Raw genomic sequence first — 25,555 nt, forward strand, 5'->3', positions numbered from 1 at the left:
AAAATTACTTATCCTAGAGTAAAACCTGTCTTGTTTCTTAATCTATTGTTAAGTTTTCTAACATCCACCTCCTTTAAATATTAGAGAACCACGGCCAGTAAAGGCAGGCTGGTGACTCCTTGTCTCTAAACAGCCTGGTACTGGAATAAAAACAGACACATAGATCAGTGGAACAGAATAGAGAGCCCAGAAATAAACCCATACCTTTGTAGTCAATTAATATTTGACAGAGAAAGCAAGCACATCCAATAAGCTATAGATATTTTATTCAATAAATGGTGTTGGGAAAATTGGACATGCAGAAAAATGAAACTAGACCACCTTCTTACACCATACACAAGAATAAACTTAAAATGTTTTAAAGACTTAAATATTAGGTCCAAAACCATAAAAATCCAGAAGAAAACATGGGCAGTAAAATCTTGGACATTGCTTATAGCAATATTTTATCTGATATATCTCCCCAAAGAGAAACAAAAGAAAAAAAATAAGCAAATAATTGGGACTACATGAAACTAAAAAGTTTTTACATAACATTAAAATTACAACTAAACTATACAATAACCATCACTCAAAACCATCAGAAATCAAGTTGAATGGAAGTCCGACAACTATGGAATTAAAGAAACCACATCCATCCAGACCGTTAGGAGGGGCAGAGATGCCGAAAGGGCTGGTCCCATATCCACATTTGTTGGATAAAAATTCAGGTGGGATATCTCAGGAGGGAGTAGTCCCAGCCCAAACCAGGCTCCCCAGCACATGGTTCAAGTGCCAGGAAGATAAGGCACCATAACTTCTGGCTGCAAAACACAGAGGAATTGAGTCAGAAGAAACTTCTGGAATACCAAGAAGTTCCTCCTAAAGGACCCATGCACGAACTTAATCAGACTCGCTCCCTCTGAGCTCCAGCATCGGGGTATCAGTGGCATACAGGGAGGAATAGAAGTATCTGGCATCAAGGCAAGAGCTGGGGGACAGCTTTCTCCCAGACAGAAAGGTGGACAGAGGCCATTGTCACTTTTCTGAACTGTCCCCCCACAGAGCCACAGAACAGGCAGGCCACTTCCAGGGTGCTATATCTGAGACTCCATCAACCTGGCTAACACTGTTTGCCTGGCCCTGGAGATCCCCTGAGACTCCATCCCACCCAATTTACAGGCCCACCCAAACTGCTTTACCATATGAATGGCGGTCTTGGCTCATGCTTCACAACTTCCTAAACCCTCTCAAAAGAGCAACAACCAGCCTCAGTGAGCACACCCTGCCCCCTAACCTCTTACTAAGTGGCCCCAGTCACAAGAGCAGCAACCAGACTAGATTTATAGTTTGGCTTCACTCGGGAACCTCCAAGCCCAGAACAATTAGCAGCCATCAGCATATTGCTTTATAGGTCATGAAGGATGGCCCAGGTAGAACACAGGTTGGGGCTGACCTTGCCCTGCAACACCAAAACCCCAAGACCAGTGCACCCAGTAGACAACTACAGACCACATCAGAGCACCACCACCCTGCCCCTGCACAGCTGATCCTCCACAGAGGGCGGAGGTTGGTGGTCAGTGGTCACAGCCAGTCCTTGCAACTGACTGGCCTGGGTAAATCCTTCCCATTGCCCTGCCAACAGCAATCAAGGCTCTACACAAGAGGAGTGCTTACTCAACCCACAAAAAGGACACACCTTGAGTACCCAGCTTTGTTAATAGAGGAGGCTGCACCACTGGACCCTATATCACACTTACTAGATTAGGCCACGTTACCAAGACAGAGTCAGAGCAGCTCTACCTAATACATACAAAGAACGCACAGTATAGGTAATGGAGTAGCCAAAGAACTTATATGTATGACCCATGGACATGAACAATGGTGTGGGAATTGCCTGAGGGAGTGGATGGTGTTAGGTGGAGGGGCCAAAAGGGGGGAAATTGGGACAACTGTAATAGCATAATCAATAAAATATAATTAAAAATGAAATAAATAAAAATTATAAAGTTTTTGCACAGTAAAGGAAACCATCAACAAAATAAAAATATAACCCACAGAATGGGAGAACATATTCGCCAATATATCTCATAAGAGGTTAATATCCACAATTTTTAAAGAATTTACAAAACTCCATAAAAGTCCTAGAGGAAAACATTGGCAGGAAAATCTCAGACATTCCATGCAGCAACATCCTCACAGACACGTCCCCTAAAGCAAGGGACATAAAGGAAAGAATAAACAAATGGGACCTCATCAAAATAAAAAGCTTCTGCATGGATAAAGAAAACAGCACCAAATTACAAAGAGAACCAACAGTATGGGAAAACATATTTGCTAATGATACCTCAGACAAGGGCCTGATCTCCAAAATATATAAAGAACTCACACGACTACACTCCAGGAAGACAAACAACCCAATTGAAAAATGGGCAAAGGACTTGAACAGACACTTCTCCAAGGAAGACATACAGAGGGCCCAGAGACATATGAAAAGATGCTCAGCATCACTGGCCATCAGAGAGATGCAAATTAAAACCACAATGAGGTACTATCTCACACTAGTCAGAGTGGCCAACACAAACACATCAACAAACAAATGTTGGAGAGGATGTAGAGAAAAGGGAACCCTAGTACATTGTTGGTGGGAATGCAGACTGTTGCGGCCACTGTGGAAAACAGTATGGAATTTCCTCAGAAAACTAAAAATGGAACTGCCCTTTGACCCAGCAATTCCACTGCTGGGATTATACCCTAAGAACCCTGAAACACCAATCCAAAAGAACCTGTGCACCCCAATGTTCATAACAGCACAATTTACAATAGCCAAGTAGTGGAAGCAACCTAAGTGCCCATCAGCAAACGAGTGGATACAAAAACTATGGTACATTTACACAATGGAATTCTACACAGCACAGAGAAAGAAGGAGCTTATACCCTTTACAACGGCATGGTTGGAACTGGAGAGCATTATGCTAAGTGAAATAAGGCAGGCAATGAGACACAAATACCATATGATTTCACCTTTAACTAGAACATAATGAACACAAGAAAAAAGCCAACAAAATATAACCAGAGACATTGAAGTTAAGAACAATCTAACAATAGCCAGAGGGGCGTGGGGAGGGAACAGTGGGGAGAGGGGATTACAGGAACTACTATAAAGGAAACATGGACAAAATCAAGGGGGAGGGCGGAGGCGGGGGAGGGAGGGGGGTTCAGCTGGGGTGGGTGGAGGGATGGGGAGAAAAGGCATACAACTGTAATTGAATAACAATAAAAAATAAATTAAAAAAAAATTCAATTAAAAAAAGAATTTACACAACTCAACAACAACAACAACAAAACAAACAATCCAATTAAAGAATGGGCAAATGACCTGAATAGATATTTCTCCAAAGAGGACATACAGATGGCCAATAGACGTATGCAAAGACGCTCAACTCAGTAATCATCTAGAGAGAGGCAAATTAAAACCACAAGATATCATCTCATACCTGTCAGAATGGCCATCATCAATAAATCAACAAACAACAACTGCTTGCAAGGATGTGGAGAAAGGGGAACACATGTGCATTCTTGGTGGGAATGCAGATTGGTGCAGCCACTGTGGAAAGCAGTATGGAGATACCTCAGAAAATCAAAAATGGTTCTGCCTTTTGACCCAACAATCCCACTTCTGGGAATATATCTAAAGAAACCGAAACACTAATTTGAAAGAACATAAGCACCCCTATATTCATTGCAGCGTTATTTACAATCACCAAGATATGGAAGCAGCCTAAGTGTCTATGAGTAAAAGGGTGGATAAAACAAGTATGGGACATTTACACAATGGAATACTGCTCGGCTGTAAAAAAGAAGAAAATTTTACCCTTTGTGACAGTATGGATGAACCTGGAGAACATTGTGCTAAGTGAAATAAGCCAGTCAGAGAAAGACAAATACCATATGATTTCACTCATATATGGAATCTAATGAACAAACTGAACTAACAAGGAAAATGGGGACAGACTCATAGATGGAAAGTGGGGTGACAGCTACTGGTGGGGGGGAGGTTAGAGGGTGGAAGGACTGAGCAAAAAAGAAAAAGAACTCATGGATATGGAAAACAGTGTGGTGATTGCATGGGAGAGGGCGGTGTAAGGGGTTAAATAGTAATAGAAGAAATAAAATAAAAATTTAAAAAGAATGAAAGGCCCTTTTCAAATATGAGACAAACAAAAAAGCTCCAAATAAATTTTGTTTTATCACAATAAAAAATAAATAAATAAATAAATAAATAAACACACAGCTGAGTGAAAGAACTATTCATTAAACCAAATCAAGAGGACATTCTTTTAGACATTCCTTTTACTTGTTGTATCTCAGGAAATGCCTTCCTTGGGGTAGGGGAATGGTGTAAAATGATTTTGAAGCATTTGATAATTTAATGTAATCAAAGTGTTATTATGTAAGTATCAGGCAACTTATATCTTGTCCACTTCAAACATATGATGGGAGACCCCAAAGTAACCCAGAATTTATTTATAAAAAAATTGTGTATTTCTTCTTATATGTTTAAAGTTCAAATTAGTCTCCATTTGATGCAATTCACCTAGCGAGACATTTTTTCCACTGCTCAAAACAGTTTTTGAACTTGTCGATTTTGATGCCTTTTAATGCTTCTGCCAGTTTTTTGTTTCACCTCTTCCATATCAGCAAAACATTTGCCTTTGAGGACTTTTTTCATCTGAGGGAAACAAACAACAAGCTCCTCGGGGCAAGATCAGGTTAATAGGGAGGGTAGGGCACAGGGGTCATTTTGTTTTTGGTCAAAAACTTTGAACACTCAGTGTGGTGTGGGCAGGTGTGCTCAGGTAAATCACCTAACATGAAATGGGCAAACACATTGAAAATCTTCAAAAAAAATTTACTGAAGCCAAACTCAACCTCTCACAACAATGCCTGCTGGTACCTGATACAGATGGGTTCCCAGAACACTCACCTAGTATACTGCAAAGGGTCCACCCTCCAGAAGATTATTTTTTATCCAGAAGATGTTTTTTGGGTGGCACCCCCCTTGAAAGACCCTACCTGCAGTCCTTAGACCCTTAAGCAAAAAGATTAAGAAATTGTAGCCTAGCATTCAGTTACAATTTTTAAATAAATGAAGCAACAACAACTGTTTATCTAGACACTGAGGCACTTAACTGTTTAATTGTGGCCTACAATTACTATGCTACTTAGGTATTAAAATACCCACAGATCAAAACTAATGGCATAATTAAAGTTGCTTCATCAAAAAAAAAACCCTAAGACACCATAATTTTCACCTAATTTTATCGCACTTTCTTAGCATGCAGTTTTAACAAAGCCAAAGCTCTTCCCCTAAGCTCCCTAGCTACTATGATTCCCTGGTAGCTTTCAGAGGTCCCTGATTTGCCCAGACTCTGCCTCCAGTGCTTCACACCTGACCTCTCACCTCAAACACTATTACAGTTTTTATTTCTTAGTATAATAGTATCAAGAAAAGAATCGAGTAGGGTATAGGTGCTATTTAAAGTTCATTAGTTAAAGGTATTGTAGCTTGTTGTAAACAAGTCAAGTAGTACAGAAAGGTGTCAAGTAGAAATGAAAAACCCCTAGTCCTGCCAACACTAATTTCCAAGGTAACAATGATAGCTGCTTCTTGTGCATCATTCCAGAAGATGTCTACACATACAAAAGTATACACATACACAAACTCATATCTATCTATCCTCTACCTCTCCCCTTCTTTCTGTTGTACAAATTGCATCATACAATACCAGTATGCACCTTTTTTATGCAGTTCCTTTTTAGACTGGCACAAAAGGTATACACATTTTACATTTTGATAAGGACTTCCAAGCTGCCCCCCAAATGGGCTCTAAAAATTTATACTGTTACCAACACTGCACAGAGGTATAAATCAATTGCCTGAAGTTCCTGCAGCCCAAATAGGGAACTAGATATTTAACATAAAAATAGCAGCTTACTGAGGATTTTGTTACATCTTTTATTTTAACACAGTCTAGAAAACCAAGTGCCACAGTTAGTGGCAGCCACACCTTGCTGTGATTACTCTAGTCCCAATTCAAATGCAAGTTCAGAAGGTGCTATCCCTCAGAATTAATCCAGCTCTTTATATATATATGAATTGATTTTTAAGTCAATTACAGTTGACATTCAATGGTTTGGAGATTTTCAACGAATTCAGCATAGAAGAGAAACCTACACTGCTCCTAGCAACATACCCACAATGATCTCTAACACCATATGTGCTACATAATGGTGTGATATAAGGTATTTTCCACTAACCCATAATTAGTTAAAGGTACTGGCAATGAAGACACACTTTGAATATATGAGAACACAGTACATCCACATATCCATGGCATGAAATGGTCTGACTGGCAGCGAGTGAGAAGATGGCTGCTAGATAGGTGGGAGCAGAGTCCACTTCCCCTCAACGCCAGTGAAATACCTAGCTGATCTGAGGAGCAGAGTGAATAGCCAACAGTATTCCAGCATATATGAAGATCGGAGACCAAAGATAGAGGACATTGAAAGATCAGACAGTAAGAAGAGTGCTTAAGGACAGTAAGGTCCCCGGGACTCGGGACCTGCGCGGGGACGGCTGAAGCCCAGGCCCAGGTGCAGGGTCTGCTGCAGGATTCTTGGGAGAGAGCCAGGCTGAGCTGTGTGAGCAGCCAGGTACATGTTTAGACCAGGGGGGCTTGAATAGGAAGAATTTCTCAAAAAGGAAAAGAAAATAGAAGCACTCAGCAGCTAGTTAGAGAACTCTCCACAGCAGCCGCAGCCTCTGGTGCCCCTCCTCCCTCAGCCCCTGGACTGTGAACGCTGAAATGCAGCCCAGCGCTCACCTGACCCCCCGCTGGCACGCACCCAATTAGCGGACTGGGGGCCCACAACTGAAACCCGGGGTGGGTGCACCCTGATACACGGCCGGTCTGCCTGGGCGCCCAGACAAAAAGTGCCTGGGTGGGCGCACACACCTAAAACCACCGCTGAGCGCCCTCACCTGAAACCTCGGGTGGGTGCGCAACCGGATCAGTGGCTGGCTGCCACCGCGCACAGACCCAAAACAGCGGATAGGCAGCCAACCCGGACCCAAAGCAGAGATCTGCAACAAAACCCCATCAAAGGCCTGGCTGCCTGGAGGCAAACACACCCAAAAGCACCGGTTCTGAAAAACTCCTACCTAGCCCCTGCACAGAGAACCCTGCAGGGCCTACTGGCTCTCTAGGAGGAAGGCAGAACACCCAGCAGAGGGGACCTGCAGGGCTAGGGGAGACTGCATGCCCCGGAAAGAATCAACCCAGTAGGGGGCTGAACTACCCCATAGCAGTACCGAGAGCCCCCAGCATCTAAGACAGCAAAGAGCAAGAAGGTGGAATGTGAGTTGCCCCTAATTGGTGCAACTCAAGGACAGTACAACTGGTGAAAATAAAGGCCTAGTGGGGAGCAGAAGGACCCGGAGGAACTGGACTGAAGGCTGAACAACAGCGAAGAGTGTGGCTCAGGAAGGGAGAAAAGTGAAACCAATCCTTCCAACCACCCCCTCCCATTCCACAGACAAGAGACCAGCAGACCTAACCTGACTGTTTTAAAGCCAGCAGAAGACTGTTTTTTTTTCCTTTCCTCCTTTCCCCCTGAATTCCTTCTTCCTTTCTGTCCTCCTTTCTTTTTTTTTATTCTTTCTTCCTTCCATCCTTTACCTTTTTTGTTCCTTCTTCCTGCCTTCTTTTATTTATTCTTTTGTTTTAATTTTTGTTAAAATTCCTTCTTATCTTGCCTCCAATCTTTCTTTATTCCCTTTTCCTTCCTTCCTTTCCTTTTCTATTCCCTTTTTCCCTCCTTCCCTTCTTTTTTTTTTCTTCCCCCCTTTCTCTTTTTCCCACAGGTGAGACAAGAAAACCTGGAGTGCTGAAAAGACCAGAGTTAGACTGTGCTACACCCATAAATGTCAGCTCAAGACCAGTGAGCACAGGAGATTAAGGAGACAGCACCACTGAATCCCATTGGCATTCTACCATAGAAGTTCATACCATAAACACAGGGAGTCAGAATAGAGCAATTTAAGAAGCAGAGGCTAACAAGAAGAGTCTCACAAACAATGGGAAGACAAAGAAACAATCCCCAAATGAAAGGAAACAAGGAAGCCTCAAAAAGAATGCTAACTGAAAAACAGGCAAGTCAACTATGAGATACTGAGTTCAAAGCAATGGTTATCAGGAAGCTCAGTGAGCTCTCTGAGCTCACAGAGAACTACCAGAAACTACAGGGAAACTACAATGAACTCACAGCAAACTATATCAACATGAAAAAGGAAACAGAAACTATCAACAAGGGCCAAGAGGAAATGAAGAATACAATTTCTGAATTGAAGAACACAGTAGAAGGATTGAAAAGCAGACTTGATGAAGCAGAGGATCGGATCAGTGAGCTGGAGGACAAAGCAGAAGAAAACACCCAGAAAGAGCAAGAAAAGAAAAAGAGGCTCAGAAAGAATGAAGAGGTAATAAGGGAAATGCAGGACAACATGAAACGTAAAAATATCCGTATAATAGGAATACCAGAAGGAGAAGAAGAAGAGTAAGGGATCGAAAACCTGTTTGAAAAAGTAATGATGGAAAATTTCCCTAATCTGATGAGAGAAAAAGTCACACAAATCCAGGAAACACAGAGAGTCCCAAGCAAGAGGAACCCAAAGAGGCCCACCGCAAGATACATCATAATTAAAATGGCAAAAATCCAAGACAAAGAGAGGATCTTAAAGGCAGCAAGGAAGAAAAAGGAAGTAACACACAAGGGAGCCCCAATAAGGTTAGCAACTGACTTCTCCATGGAAACTCTCCAAGCTACAAGAGAATGGCAAAAAATATTCCAAGTAATGAGAGCCAGAGACATGCAACCAAGACTACTTTACCCAGCAAGGCTCTCAATCAAGATAGAAGGCCAAATAAAGAGTTTCCCAGACAAAAGAAGTCTAAAAGAATACACTTCCACCAAACCAGCTCGGCAAGAGATGCTAAAGGGACTGCTTTAAGGAAAGGAAGGAAAAGAGAAAGACAGAGGAACACAGGTAGGAAAAAATGGCAATGAATAACTACCTATCAATAATAACCTTAAACGTAAATGGATTAAATGCTCCAATCAAAAGACATAGAATAGCTGAATGGATAAGAAAACATGACCCACACACATGCTGCCTACAAGAGACCCATCTCAGGACAAAAGACTTACACAGACTGAAAGTGAAGGGCTTGAGACAAATTTTCCAAGCAAACGGACAGGAAAAAAAAGCAGGGGTAGCAATACTCATATCAGACAAAATAGACTTCCAAAGAAGGGCCATAAAGAGAGACCCAGAAGGTCAATTCATAATACTCAAAGGAAGAATCCAACAAGAAGACATAAACATTGTAAATATATCTGCACCCAACACAGGAGCACCCAAATACATAAAGAAAATCTTGGAGGACTTCAAGAAAGATATTAACAGCAACACAATTATAGTAGGGGACTTTAACACCCCACTGTCAAAAATGGACAGGTCTTCCAAACAAAATATCAACAAAGATATTGTGTCACTTAACAATACCCTAGAGGAAATGGATTTAACTGATATATATAGAGCTTTTCATCCCAAAGAAGCAAAATACACATTCTTTTCAAGTGTACATGGAACTTTTTCAAAGATAGACCACATGATAGGACACAAAGCAAGCCTCAACAAATTCAAGAAAACTGAAATCATACCAAGCATTTTCTCTGACCACAAGGGACTGAAACTAGAAACCAACCCCAAAGGAAAAAAACCAAAACACTCAAATTCGTGGAGACTGAATGGCATGCTATTAAACAGTGAATGGGTCAAGAATGAGATTAGGGAAGAAATCAAAAACTTCCTGGAAACAAATGAAAATGAACTCACAACAACCCAAAACCTATGGGACACAGCAAAGGCAGTCCTGAGAGGGAAGTTCATAGCAATACAGGCCTACCTTAAAAAGATAGAAACATTTCAAACAAACAACCTAACCTTATGCCTACAAGAACTCGAGGAACAACAACAAAGACAGCCCAGAGCAAGCAGAAGGAAGGAAATAACCAACATCAGAGCAGAGTTAAATGACATAGACACTAAAAGCACAATTCTAAGGATCAATGAATCCAGGAGCTGGTTCTTTGAAAAGATAAACAAAATCGACAAGCCTTTAAGTAGGCTCATCAAGAAAAAAAGGGAGAGGATCCAAATAAACACAATTAAAATGAAAGAGGAGAAATTACAACTGATACCACAGAAATACAAAGGCTTGTAAGAAATTACTACCAAGAACTGTATGCCAATAAATTTGAAAACCTAGGTGAAATGGACACATTTCTAGAAAAATATAATCTTCCAAAACTGAATGAAGAAGAAGCAGAAAACCTGAACAGACCAATAACAGCAGACGAAATTGAAGCAGTCATCAAAAAACTCCCAACACACAAAAGCCCTGGACGAGAAGGTTTCACAGGATAATTCTACAAAGCATTTAAGGAAGAGCTAACCCCTATCCTTCACAGACTATTCGAAAAAATCCAAACTGATGGAAGACTCCCCAACTCTTTTTATGAAGCCAGCATCATCCTAATCCCAAAACCAGATAAAGACACAACGAAGAAAGAAAACTTCAGGCCAATATCGCTGATGAACATAGACGCTAAAATTCTCAACAAAATATTGGCAAACCGCATCCAGCAATACATTAAAAAGATCATACACCATGGCCAAGTGGGATTCATCCCACGGATGCAAGGATGGTACAATATTCGCAAATCAATAAACATAATACATCACATCAACAACAGCAAAGACAAAAATCGCATGATCATATCAATAGATGAGGAAAAAGCATTTGATAAGATACAGCACCCATTTCTGATAAAAACACTCAGCAAAGTGGGAATAGAGGGAGCATTTCCTCAACATAATAAAGGCCATATATGAGAGACCTACAGCCAACATCATACTCAATGGACAAAAACATAGAGCTTTCCCACTAAGATCAGGAACAAGACAAGGATGCCCTCTCTCACCACTCCTATTCAACATAGTATTGGAAGTCCTAGCCACAGCAATCAGACAAGAAAAAGCAATAAAAGGCATCCAAATTGGAAAGGAGGAAATGAAACTGTCACTGTTTGCAGATGACATGATAGTGTACATGGAAAATCCTATAGACTCCACCAAAAAACTACTCGACCTAATAAATGAATTTGGCAAAACAGCTGGGTACAAAGTCAATACTCAGAAGTCAAAGGCATTCCTGTATACCAACAATGAAACTGCAGAAACAGAAATCAGGAAAGAAATCCCATTTGATAGAGCAACAAGAAAAATCAAGTACCTAGGAATTAACCTAACCAAGGAGGTAAAAGACCTGTACTCAGAAAACTACACAACATTGAAGAAAGAAATTAAGGAAGACAGAAACAAATGGAAGCACGTATCATGCTCATGGATTGGAAGAATTAACATCATCAAAATGGCCATACTACCCAAAGCAATTTATAGATTCAATGCAATCCCTATTGGAGTACCCATGACATACTTCACAAATATAGAACAAACATTTCAGAAATTCATATGGAATCATAAACGACCCCAAATAGCTGCAGCAATTTTGAGAAAGAAGAACAAAGCAGGAGGATCACAATACCTGATATCAAACTGTATTACAAGGCCACTGTCATCAAAACAGCCTGGTACTGGCATAAAAAGAGGCACATAGACCAATGGAACAGAACAGAGACCCCAGAAATAAACTCAAGTCTTTACGGTCAATTAATATTTGACAAAGGAGGCAGGAGCATAAAATGGAGCAAAAACAGCCTCTTCAACAGATGGTGTTGGGAGATCTGGACAGCTATGTGCAAAAAAATGAAACTCGATCACCAACTTACGCCATACACAAAAATAAACTCAAGATGGATAAAAGACTTAAATATAAGTTGTAACACCATAAAAGTCCTTGAGGAAAACATTGGCAGGAAAATCTCAGACATTCCACACAGCAACATCCTCAGACATGTCCCCTAAAGCAAGGGACATAAAGGAAAGAATAAACAAATGGGACCTCATCAAAATAAAAAGCTTCTGCATGGCTAAAGAAAACAGCACCAAATTACAAAGAGAACCAACAGTATGGGAAAACATATTTTCTAATGATACCTCAGACAAGGGCCTGATCTCCAAAATATATAAAGAACTCACACGCCTCCACTCCAGGAAGACAAACAACCCAATTGAAAAATGGGCAAAGGACTTGAACAGACACTTCTCCAAGGAATACATACAGAGGGCCCAGAGACATATGAAAAGATGCTCAGCATCACTGGCCATCAGAGAGATGCAAATTAAAACCACAATGAGGTACCATCTCACACTAGTCAGAGTGGCCAACATAAACACATCAACAAACAAATGTTGGAGAGGATGTGGAGAAAAGGGAACCCTAGTGCACTGTTGGTTGGAATGCACACTGGTGAGGCCACTGTGGAAAACAGTATGGAATTTCCTCAGAAAACTAAAAATGGAACTGCCCTTTGACCCAGCAATTCCGCTGCTGGGATTATACTCTAAGAACCCTGAAACACCAATCCAAAAGAACCTGTGCACCCCAATGTTCATAGCAGCACAATTTACAATAGCCAAGTACTGGAAGCAACCTAAGTGCCCATCAGCAAACGAGTGGATCCAAAAACTATGGTATATTTACACCATGGAATTCTACGCAGCAGAGGGAAAGAAGGAGCTTATACCCTTTGCAACAGCATGGATGGAACTGGAGAGCATTATGCTAAGTGAAATAAGCCAGGCGGTGAGGGACAAATACCATATGATCTCACCTTTAACTGGAACATAATAAATAGAAGAAAAAAGCAAACAAAATATAACCAGAGACATTGAAGTTAATAACAATCTAACAATAGCCAGGGGGGAGTGGGGTGGGGACTCTGGGGAGAGGGGATTACAGGAACTACTATAAAGGACACATGGACCAAATCAAGGGCGAGGGTGGAGGTGGGGGAGGGAGGTGGGTTCAGCTGGGGTAGGGTGGAGGGATGGGGAGAAAAGGCATACAACTCTAATTGAATGACAATAAAAATTTTTTTTAAAAAAAGAAGAAATGGTCTGACTGATTTTGCTAGTTAAACAGAGAATCCATTTTCTTTTCCAATGACAGTGTATGTCTGTAAGCATCACTGTATAGATCCAGTGAATCATATCTAAATAACACTTGCTTAACATTTGATATTTTGCAAAGCATCTCAGCATACCTTACCTCATTTAAACCCCATGGCAATTCTGGTAGGAAGGTAAGGCAATTGTTCCTCATTAAACAAAGGCTCAATTGACACATAGGATGTGCTGGACATTCTTTGTGGTACTGAAGATGGAGAAGATACTCCTCTCTCATACACTGTCACTCTGCCCTATCTAATTTATCCACAAATCCTTCACATTGCACTTAAGATACTTGGTATCATGGCCTACAAAACCCTGTGTGACCAGTGACCTGCCCACCCCTCCAATTTCATCCCATGCCCCTGTACCTCATTCACTATGGCCCAGCTACACTGGCCCATGCTGGGGAAGAATCCAGGCTATTTCCATCTCAGGGCTTTCCACTTTATTTCCTCTGCCTGAAACACTTTTCCCCCATCTCTCCACCTGGATAATTCTTATTCATCTTTCAATATCAGCTGAACTTGTCACTTCCTCCCAGAGTCTCCTCCCAATAAATTGTCTCATGTATTATTCTCTTTCACAGGACTTCACTTCATAGCACTCATAACACTTCATAATGAAATATTTGTGTGTTTGTTTGCATTCCAACTCTTCCACACAACACCAAGACTTAGGGGGACAAGAATCATGACTCTTGAGGTCACTGCTAAAAACCCAGCACTTACTCAATGCAGTGCCTGGCACACAGAAGACACAAAAACAGAAGTATTGAACAAATACAGCCAATGCCTGTGGGGGGGTATATAATATAGTGGGGAAATACAAAGAAGGGAAAGGAGAATATTACCATAAGATGGGAAAGGTTTCAGGAAAGACTACAGAGAAGGGAAAACTTTTCAGATGATTGCTGAAAAGGAAGTAGGCATTTGCCAGGAATGCAACCTATGAAAATGATCTAGGTCCCCACAGATGAACTACATGTGTGGAAGAACAAAGACTGTGTGGTGCCTCATAAACTTTTGACTTTGATATCTGGCTATACGGTGGTACAATTATTCGATATAAAGAATGTAAGAGGAAAAGGCTCTATTATTATTATTATTATTATTATTATCATTATCATTATCATTATTATTATTTATTGCCAGTAGAACCCAAAGAAGAGAAGGCCTTGGAAGAGTTGGGAATTTCGATGCCAGCAATTCCTCTGCCCACCTGCCTGTCACCATTCTCAAGCTCAATAGGAAAGATCATGATTTCAACCTGGGAGTATTCAGTGCTGAGTCAAAGATGGCCACCAGAAGACAATACAGATAGGACCAGTGGGGTTTCTCTACATCCAAACATTTGGGGGAGGGGTGCAGAAGATGTTAATGATGTAATTCAGTGTGCTTGTATTTTGGGGGGGAGTGGAGTAGCCAAAAGAAAAGGAAAATTCAGTACCCAGAGTATCTCATACACCTGGTAATATCCCGTTTATCTCCACTGGATGGTGCCTGTCCTGGATTTATTTCTAACTGCTCTATGTTGCAATTATTGTGTTGCTCTTCATGGAAGTAGTTGCGGCAGAAATCCTAAATAAATACAATAAAATACTACCTAATGCCTGAATGGCATTGGGTTTAAAAACATCAAAATATACCATTACTAAGAGGGTTACCTCATCCTATTAACTCCTCAACACCTTTGGTCTGACCACAGGTCTATAAATATCTGCGTGTTAAGAGAAAATAAGAAGAATAAGAAAAATCTGGCATGTGTTGCCACCTGTGTAAAACCTTCTAGTCCATCCTCCCTTCCTGCTCCACCACACACAGAACAGCCTTCCATGAAACAGGAATCCCTGAATCATAATTTTAGTTAAAACATAAGAACCTATAGTTTATTTTAAAAATGCTAACAGAGTTACAGGAAGAGAAAACATATCCTGGAAGCCTCAATGACAAAACAATTCTTTGAGGGGAAAAAACTGAACTTGTCAAAGTAGCAATAAAGCAGAGTAGGGAAGGGCTAACATTTAGCAGAAAATTATAAAATAGCCAAGCCTAGTGGAGGTGATGTAATGCAGTAGGGCGAAACAGGCAGAGAGACTGGCCTCGATTTCCTCCTTTGCATGATGAGACATTTGCAATAGATCACCTCAAAAGACTGTCCAGTTTAAAAACAACCCTTTAAGAGCCTATCATTTTTTTTTTTTTGCTCCTGTTGGTGCTGCTGCAATTATTATACAATCAGTGCAGCTAAGACAGGCTGAGAATTTTGGTGATTCTCATTCTCATCTATAACCATGTGAGGTAAATATTATTTCTTTTGCATATTACAATAGTAAACATCAATATTTGTGAGTGCTTAACAAATGCCACACAATGTCCAAAGGCTATATATGTACATATTAATTCACTATATCTCCCAATAATCCTGTGAGTAGGTATGATTATTATTAACCCCATTTTATACATGAAGAGGGTGAGGCACAAGGAGATGAGAAAATGTGTTCACAGCTGCAGTGACCAAGCCAGGATACAAACCCAAGGAGTGTGTCTCCAGAGACTACACTTGACAGATGAGACCTTTGAGACATTTGGAGTTTAGGTTGCTTTGGCTACCAACTAGCACAGCTGGATTCAGATCCAGATGTATTGGATTCCAAGGCCCATGTTCCTTCCATAATCATATGCTTGGGAAAGAATGGCTGGCTCTTAAGAGAAAAATTGTGTGAAAAAGTTTACTCAATGTTTTTCATCATAATCCATCCCCCACCTATCCTGCCCCACTGAGGTGTTGTAGAGGGCAATTGTGCAGAGAAACAACTCATTTTTGTATCTGCTGTAGGTGAGACACTGGGCCAAATAGACAAAAAAAAAAAAGCAGGCGGAGGGGATCAGTTTCTTTACTCTGGCTCTAACAGCAGGACTTTTGTTCGAGAGTCACGCAGATAGTAACATTTTGGTCAACAGGCAGGGGCAGATGGCTTTTCCTAAACGATAGAAGTCCAACCATCAAGCCACACAGCTGTTCAGATTTCACACTGAAGCTCTGTCATCAATTCACTGACTGCTCTGTGATGCTCCCCTGGCCCCCATGTGTTAGCTAAATCACTAGAGTGTTTACAAATACACTGTGATGTGCTAAAAAAAAAAAAAAAAAAAAAAACCTGCAAGGTGGAAACATGCTTCCTTTGAATCTGAAGCCAATAGAACAGTTTCTCATTGCAACTATATATTAATCTTTTATTAAAATTTTTCTCTTCCTTATTGTCATACTTACCCTGACATATTTTGCCACCTCAGCTTATTATTTAACTCCTACACTAGATTAAGTATGATTTCCCTCCTTATGTACAATCTCCCTGTCCCCACTCTCCCTCCCCAAAGAGGTTTTGGACTCAATAGGAGAGACAGTAAAAATTACAAGAGTACTTCAGAAAATATTAATAGAAAAAAAAAAACAGAAACAACTGCTCTAACTAAACTCTCAAGGGCTTGGTTTCTTGTGTTTTTATTTTAGAGGTAGAGGGGACACAGAATGACTAAAGCATCTGTCCAGAAGGCCACACAATTCACTCCTTATGGGAGGCACTATTATTTTATATTTTCAAATACTTGTTTTCTGATTGTAAAAGTAATACATATTTACAGTAAAAAATTTGAAAAAGTATAAAAGAAAAATAGTAAGTTAATCCTACTACCTGGAAATAGCCACTTTAACACATTCATAGGTGTGTATGTAACATGAAATACACAGACATACACATAAATCCACATTTAAATTAAAAAGCCAGAAATAGGATAATCTCACACTTTTTCATTATACCATGAAGATTTTCCTCAGCCTTAGTTTTAATTTTTTTTTAAATCCTCACCCAGAATATGTTTTTATTGATTTGAGAGAGAGAGGAAGGGAGAAGGGGAGGGGGGATAGTGAGAGAGAAGAGAGAGGGAGGAAAAAGGGAAAGAGGGGAGAGGGGAAGAAGGGGGACAGAGGAATATCCATTGGTTGCCTCCCTTATGTGCAGGATAATCCCTTACTTTTCCATTACATCATGAACATTTTCCTGAGCCTTAGATTTGATTTTTTAAATCCTTATCAGAGGATATATTTTTTATTGATTTGAGAGACAGAGGGGGGCATTGATCCATTGCCGCCCCTACGTGCCCCGACTGGGGATTGAACTCACAACCTTTTGGCGTTGGGATGATGCTCCAACAAACTGGGCCACCTGGCCAGGGCCCTTAGTTTTGATTTTTAATAGCCAGATAATTTACTCTGTGTACCAACCATAATTTTCTTAGAGTACCCTTATGATGGAAACTGTCTTCAGTTTATCACCATTATAAATACCTTAGTATATAAAGCTGTACATATATACCTGATATTTCCTTCAGAAATTATCCTTTTTTAAATTAACAATGAATCCACATTACTTACAGAAACATTGGAAGACACATACAAGCAAAAACAAAGTTAGCTGTAATTTCTTTATTTTAATACTTTTGTGGATATCCTGCAGACTTTTCTTTATATTATACACACAGAGACACAAGCACATATATTAAAATGTATCATACTATAAAAAATATTAGTTAACTAATAACAATTACCATGCATTTAGCACTTAACACATGCCAGACACTGTGATTTTCTCATTTAATACTCCCAGCCACCCTATCTATGCCTTAGCTCAGCAGTTCCAAAACTTATCTACACATTGGAGTCACCTGAGGGGCTTCCAAAATCCTGAGTGCTGCATCCTGTCCCCACAGATTTTGACTTAATCAGGCTAAATGAGGCCTGAGACTGACAGGGTTTTAAGAGATCCCCAGGGGATACTAATGGGCATGTACAAGTTGCGAACTATTAGGTTCCCTGCTATTTTGCTGCTACTTGATCCCTTTCTTACTGATGTGGAAGTGGAAGAACACTAAAATCAGTAAATTCCCAGTATCATGCAGTTGATAAAGCTGGGGTTTCAATCCAGCTCTAAGCTCAGAGCCCAGACTTTTAACTATTGATAATGTGAGATCTGCTTCCCCTGCCCCACCATTTAACATCATCTTGTGAGCCTATTTCTATGATAATAAGTAGAACTCTACATTATCATTTTTAGTAACTATAGTATTCCATTTATCAATGCACCAGAATCCAAGTGCTATCAATTTTCCCACTATAGAAAATGTTGCAATCAATATCTTTATTGATACATTTTTCTGCACATCCTTCATTATTTCCTTAGAATGAATCCAAGAAAGGAATTGCTGGGTCAAAAGTTTTTGATAAATATTGCCAAATCAATATTCTCATCAGAAGTGTATGAGAATGTCTCTGCCAACACTGAGTTTTGCCATTCATTCCTTTTTTAATTTAACCTTTATTGTATTTTTTCCATTACCATTTAGTTCCCTTATACCCCCCTCCCCCCAGCAATCACCACAGAGTTGTCCATGTCCATGAGTCATTTTCCTTTTTGCTTGATGACTCCACCCCCTAACCTCCACCTCGCCAGCTGTCATCCTGCTCTCCATCTATGAGTCTGTCTCTATTTTGCTTGTTAGTTCAGTTTGTTCATTAGATTTCACACATGAGTGAAATCATATGGTATTTGTCTGTCTCTGGCTGGTTTATTTCACTTAGCACAATGTTCTCCAGGTTCATCCATATTGTCACAAAGGGTAAAATTTTCTTCTTTTTTACAGCCGAGCAGTATTCTATTGTGTAAATGTCCCATACTTGTTTTATCCACTCTTTTACTGATGGACACTTGGGCTGCTTCCATATATTGACAATTATAAATAATACTGCTGTGATCACAGGGGTGCTTATGTTCTTTCGAATCCATTTTTTACATTTTTTAAAATTTCTTTTGTCTCTCTTTTTTATTGTTGTTCAAATACAATCGTCTCCATTTTCTCCCCACCATTCCCATCCACTACAGCCATCCCCACCTCCCACCCTCGATCCTACCCTACTTTGGCTTTGTCCATGTGTCCTTAATACATGTTCATTGATGACCCTTCCCCCTTTTCCCCCATTATGCCCTCCCACCTCCCCTCTGGTTACTGTCAGTTTGTTCTTAATTTCCATGTCTATGGTTATATTTTTCTTGCTTGTTTGTTTTGTCAATTAGGTTCCACTTATAGGTAAGATCATATGGTATCTGTCTTTCACTGCCTGGCTTATTTCACTTAGCATAATGCTCTCCATTTCCATGCATGCTGTTGCAAAGAGTAGGAGCTCCTTCTTTCTTTCTGCTGCATAGTATTCCATTGTGTAAGTGTACCATAGTTTTTGGATCCATTCATTTACAGATGGGCACTTAGGTTGCTTCCAACACTTGGCTATTGTAAATTGTGCTGCTATGAACATTGGGGTGCACAGGTACTTTTGAATTGGTGTTTCAGATTGAATTCATTTTTAATTTTTTGAACTATCTCCACACTACTTTCCACAGTGGCTGCACCAGTCTGCATTCCCAACAACTGTGCAAAAGGGTTCCCTTTTCTCCATATCCTCATCAGCACTTGTTTGTTGATTTATTGATAATAGCCATTCTGACAGGTATGAGATGATATTTCATTGTGGTTTTAATTTGCATTACACTGATTATTAGTGACATTAAGCATCTTTTCATATGTCTATTGGCCATCTGTATGTCCTCTTTGGAGAAGTGTCCATTCAGGTCCTTTACCATTTTTTAATTGGGTTGTTTGGTGGGGGGGGTTGGTGTTAAGTTTTGTAAGTTCTTCAAAAATTGTGGATATTAACCCTTTATCAGATGTATCGGCAAGTATGTTCTCCCATTTTGTGGGTTGTCTTTTTATTTTGTTGATGGTTTCCTTTGCTGTGGAGAGACTTTTTAGTTTGACATAGTCTCATTTGTCTATTTTTTCTTTCATTTCCCTTTCCTGGGGATATATATTGGATAAAATATTGTTATGAGCAATGTTTGACATTTTGCTGCCTATGTTTTATTCTACCATTTCTATGGTTTCAGCTCTAACATTTAAGTCTTTGACACATTTAGAATTTATTCTTGTATGTGGTGTAAGAAGGTGGTCTATTTTCATTTTTCTTCACATCTGTCCAATTTTCCCAACACTATTTATTGAATAAACTATCTCTAGCCCATTGTATGTGCTTGCTTCCTCTGTCAAATGTTAATTGACTATAAGGGTGTGGGCTTATTTCTGGGCTCTCTATCCTGTTCCATTGATCTCTGTGTCTGTTTTTATCCCAGTACCATGCTGTTTTGATTACTATGGCCTTGTAGTAGAGTTTGATATCAAGTAGTGTCATTCCTTCAACTTTGTTCTTTCTCAAGATTGTTGCTGCTATTCAGGGCCTTTTGTGGTTCCACATAAATATTTGAGATATTTATTTTAGTTCTGTAAAATACATCATTGGAATCTTCATAGGAATTGCATTGAATCTATAGATTGCTTTGGGTAGTTTTGACATTTTAATGATGTTAATTTTTCCTATCCATGAGCACAGTATGTGCTTCCACTTACATGTATGTTTTTCAATTTCTTTCTTCAATGTCTTATAATTTTCTGAGTACAGGTCTTTTACATCCTTTGTTAGGTTTATCCCTAGGTAATTTTTTTGTGGCAATTTTGAATGGGATTGTGTTCTTAATTTTTGTTTCTGTTAGTTTGTTACTGGCATATAAAGATGCAACTGATTTCTGGATATTAATTTTGGGTCCTGCTATTTTGCTGAATTCATTTATCAGTTCTAGTAGATTCTTGGTGGAATTTTTGGAATTATCTACGTACAGTATCACGTCATCTGCAAATAACAAAGAGTTTTACTCTTCCTTTCCAATTTTCATGCATTTTACTTCTGCTTCTTGTCTGATTGCTGTGGCTAGGACTTCCAGCACTATATCGTATAGGAGAGGTGAAAGGGACATCCCTGTCTTGTTCCTGATCTTAAGGGGAATGTTTTCAGTTTTTACACATTGAGTATGATGCTGGCAGTGGGTTTGTCATATGTGGCCTTTCTCATGTTTAGGTATGTTCTCTCTAATCCCTCTCTCCTGAGAGTTTTGATCATAAGTGTGTGCTGGATTTTATCAAATGCTTTTTCTGCATCTATTAATATGATCATGTGGTTTTTATCCTTCATCTTGTTTATGTGGTGAACTGCACTTATTGACTGCAAATGTTGTACCAACCTTGCATTCCTGGAATAAATCACACTTGATCATAATGTATGATCTTTTTGAGGCATTGCTATATTCTGTTTGCTAATATTTTGTTGAGGATTTTAGTGTCTATGTTCATCAGTGATATTGGCCTATAATTTTCTTTCTTTGTGGTATCTTTATCTGGTTTTGGAATTAAGATCATGCTGGCCTCATAAAATGAGTTTGGGAGCCTTCCCTCCTCTGGAATTTTGTGAAATAGTTTGAGAAGGAGAGGTATTAGTTCTTCTTGGAATGTTTGGTAAAATTCCCCTATGAAGCTCTCTGGCCCGGTACTTTAGTTTGTTGGGAGGATTTTTATTACTGCTTCAATTTCATTAGGTGTAATCTGTCTATTCAAATTCTCTGATTCTTCCTGATTTAGTTTTGGAATCTATTGTATGTTTCTAGGAATTTGTCCACTTCATGCAGGTTGTCCAGTTTGCTGGCATGTAATTGTTCATGATATTTTCTTACACTCCTTTGTTATTTCTTTTTTGTCAGTTGTTATTTCTCCTCTTTAATTTCTGATTTTATTTATTTGGGTCCTTCCCTTTTTTTCTAGATGGGTCTGGTTAAAGGTTTATCAATCTTGTTTATCTTTTCAAAGAACCAGCTCTTGGATTCATTGATCTTTTGTATTGATTTTTTAGACTCCATTTCATTTATTTCTGGTCTGATCTTTATTATTTCCTTCCTTCTACTCACATTGGGCTTTGTTTTTTCCAGTTCCTTAAATTTAAAGTTAGATTGTTTATTTGACTTTTTTCTAGATTTTTGAGATAGGTATGTGACGCTTTGAATCTCCCTCTTAAGATTGCTTTCGCAGTGTCCCACAGATTTTGGATTGTTGTGTCTTCATTTTCAAGGCATGTTTTGATTTCTTCATTGATCACATTGTTGACCCACTCACTGTTTAGTAACATTTTATTTAGCCTCCATTCTTTTTGAATTTTTCAGTGTTCCCCTTGTGATTGATTTCTAGTTTCATGGCATTGTGGTCAGAGGAAAAGCTTGATATGATTTCAATCTTCTTAAATTTATTGAGACTTGTTTTGTGTCCTAACATGTGGTCTACTCTAGAAAATATTCCATGTACACTTGAAAAGTATGTATACTTTGCTGCTTTTGGGTGAAATGCTCTGAAGATACGAATGAAATCCATTTCATCTAGTGTGTTGTTTAAAGGCGCTGTCTCCTTGTTGATCTTCTCTCTGGAAGATCTACCCTTTGAAGTCAATGGGGTGTTAAGATCCCGACTATGACTGTATTTCTCTTGATCTCTCCCTTTATGTCCATCAAGATTTCCTTCACATTTTAGGTGGTCTTACGTTGGGTGCATAAATGTTAACTAGGGTTATAGTCTCTTGTTGGATTGTTCTCTTTATCGTTATATACTGTCCTTATTTGTCTGTTAATATAGCCTTGATTTAAAGTATATATTGTAAGAAATAAGTACAGGTACACACCTTTTCTTTTTTCCTTTACATTTGCATGAAATATCTTTTTTCCATTCCTTTACTTTTAGCCTGTGTGTATCCTTCGATCTGAGATGGATCTCTTGGAGGCAGCATATATATGGGCCTTGTTTTCATATTCATTCAGCTACCCTGTCTTTTGGTTGGAGCATTTAGGCCACTTACATATAAGGTCATTATTGACAGATACATATGTAGTGCAATTTAGACTGTTGGACTGTTTTCCTCTGTTTCTTTTTCTTCTTTTCTTTCTTTCTTTCTTTCTTTCTTTCTTTCTTTTTTGCAACAATGTCTTTTATTATGTACGGGTTTTAGAAATTATTTCCTCAATCTCTCCATACACAGGCAAAAGTATACTGTTTAACTTGCTAAACAGATTGTTGCCTACAGTAGGGAAAATTATCCCTAAAACATGCTTAACCAGGGGCCAATTCATCTGCCGACCTCCAAGAATATGAAGGTGAACGTGATAGACAGACTGCCCCCATCGGAGCCTTCGTTCACTACCATTCGATAACTCTTCTTCAGGCCCAGATCAACAGCACATTTCTTGCCAACAATCATTAAATGTCCAAGAAGACTTTCATCAGCATCTTCTGCTACAGAAATCTGGGATATATGCTTCTTGGGTATCCCCAGAAAATGTGTTGGTGCTTGAGGGGAAATGTCATGAAAAGCAAGACACTGGTCATCCTCAAAAATGATTTTGGCTGGGATTTCCTTGCGAATGATCTTCCCGAAGATCGTGCCGCCACCAGGCCAAGCGGCCTGAGCTTTGCGATCTCATCTGCCATCGCAGCCTCCCTTCCGCAAGGCTGCCGGGGGAGAAGCTCAGGGGTGGGGGGACTCTTTTTCTTCTTTTCTTATTCTTAAAGCAAGCCCTTTAACATTTGTTGCAGTATTGTTTTGGTGTTGAGAAACCCCTTTACTTTTCTTGTCTGGGAAGCTCCTTATTTCTCCTTTGATTTTAATTGATAGCCTTGCTGGGTAATGTAGCCTTGGTTGTAGGTCCTTGCTTTTCATCACCTTGAATATTTCACCCTACTCCCTTCTGGCCTGAAATGATTCTGATGAGTAATCAGATGACAGTCTAATTGGTTGCTCCATTGTAAGTAACTACTTGCTTTTGTCTTGTGGCTTTTAGGATTCTCTACTTGTCTTTAAGCCTTGTCATTTTAATTATGATGTGTCTCGATGTAGACCTATTTTAGTTCACCGTGTTTGTGACTCTGAGCCAGTCACAATGTGATTTGTGTGTCTTCTTCCTTCACCAGATTAGGGAAGTTTTTGGTCATTATTTCTTCTATTAGGTTCTCAATCCCTTGCTCACTCTCTTCTCCTTCTGGTATTCCCACGATGCAGATGTTGTTATACTTCATGTTGTCCAAAATGTTTCTTAAGCTCTCCTCATTTTTTTAAATTCTTTTTTTCTTTTTCTGTTCTGCCTGGGTGTTTTTTTTTTCCTACCTTGTCTTCCAAATCACTGATGCGATCCTCTGCTTCATCTGACCTACTGTTTATTCCTCCCAGTGTATTATTTATTTCAGATATTGCATTCTTTATTTTGGACTGGTCCTTTTTTATGGTTTTCTATGTCTTTGTTCATGCTGTTCAGTATCCTTATAACCAGTACTCTAAACTATCTGATAAATTACTTGCCTCCATATCATCTAGCTCTTCTGGAGAATTCTCTTGTTCTTTCATTTGGGGTCTGTTTCTTTGTCTTCCCGTTTTGCCTGCTTCTTTGTATTTGTTTCTATGTATTAGGTAGATCTACAAACAATCTGGTGTGGGCCTTGGTCACAAGCTGCTTATGACTGGCCCTGGTCAACCTGTTTGGGGTTATCAGCAATCCACAGCATGTGGCTCCCTCTGCTGGGTCTGTTTGTGTGCATAAAAAACAGGGCTGTGTATCAAGGCCACAAGGCCAGCTTTTATCACCATGAGGCCCAGGAGAGGGTAGGCTGAAGCCTCATAGAGCTCCCACAGATGCACCTTAGTTGTTAAACTAATCAATGATATAGCTTCATCTGTACTCAGGAGCCAGACTTAAGCTCCACAGGGTGGGGCAGAGTAATTCCTGGGGGCAGGGCTATTGCTTCCCCTCAGGCTAATGCCATTCAGAAAGGAGTGCTCTGCCTGAGAAAGATGGCTCCTGCATTATGGGGAATGACTCAGCACAGGGATCCTGGCAGCTGTTCCTTCAGTTCTCCCCACAGAGCCACCAATCCCAGACTCTCTTCCAGTGTCTCTAGTCCATTCTGCCCTCCCTCTGCCAGAGCCCAGGGTAAATAGCTGCAAACAGAATGTCATGTGTTGGCCCTGTAAGAGGCTTTCTATGTATCCAGCTGTCTCTCCCTGGAAGACAGATACAGCTGCTGTTTTTCACAGCTGGATGTTATCTGGGTTCCTTTCCAGCTCTGGTGCTGTAGGCTGGAGAGCCTAGCTAGGGTTTAGACACCACACTTCTTAGGGCAGACCTCTGACTGCTGAAATATTGCTCCAGGTCTTTAGCTGTCCCCCATGGGAGCCCAGTCAGCCCTCTCACACCTCTTCCTCACTCTCTACCAATAGCATTGTGGTGAAGTGGTTTCTTCTCTTTGTCAGTGGTTATAAGGCTTCTCTCAAGCTAGTGTTCAGTTGGTTATT

The 25,555-nt window shown here is 39.9% G+C and overlaps 1 protein-coding gene and 1 pseudogene across 1 annotated transcript in view; both read right to left on the reverse strand.

Annotated features, from left to right (window-relative positions):
* The window catches only part of CLCN5 (chloride voltage-gated channel 5), a 218,137-nt gene that overhangs the window by 185,139 nt on the left and 7,443 nt on the right, over window positions 1–25,555 (reverse strand). The gene's annotated exons all lie outside the window — the stretch shown is intronic.
* Window positions 19,913–23,700, reverse strand: LOC112322359 (adenosine 5'-monophosphoramidase HINT1 pseudogene; annotated as a pseudogene).

Source organism: Desmodus rotundus, chromosome X, assembly GCF_022682495.2.
Source record: "Desmodus rotundus isolate HL8 chromosome X, HLdesRot8A.1, whole genome shotgun sequence".
NCBI classification, from domain to species: Eukaryota; Metazoa; Chordata; class Mammalia; order Chiroptera; family Phyllostomidae; genus Desmodus; species Desmodus rotundus.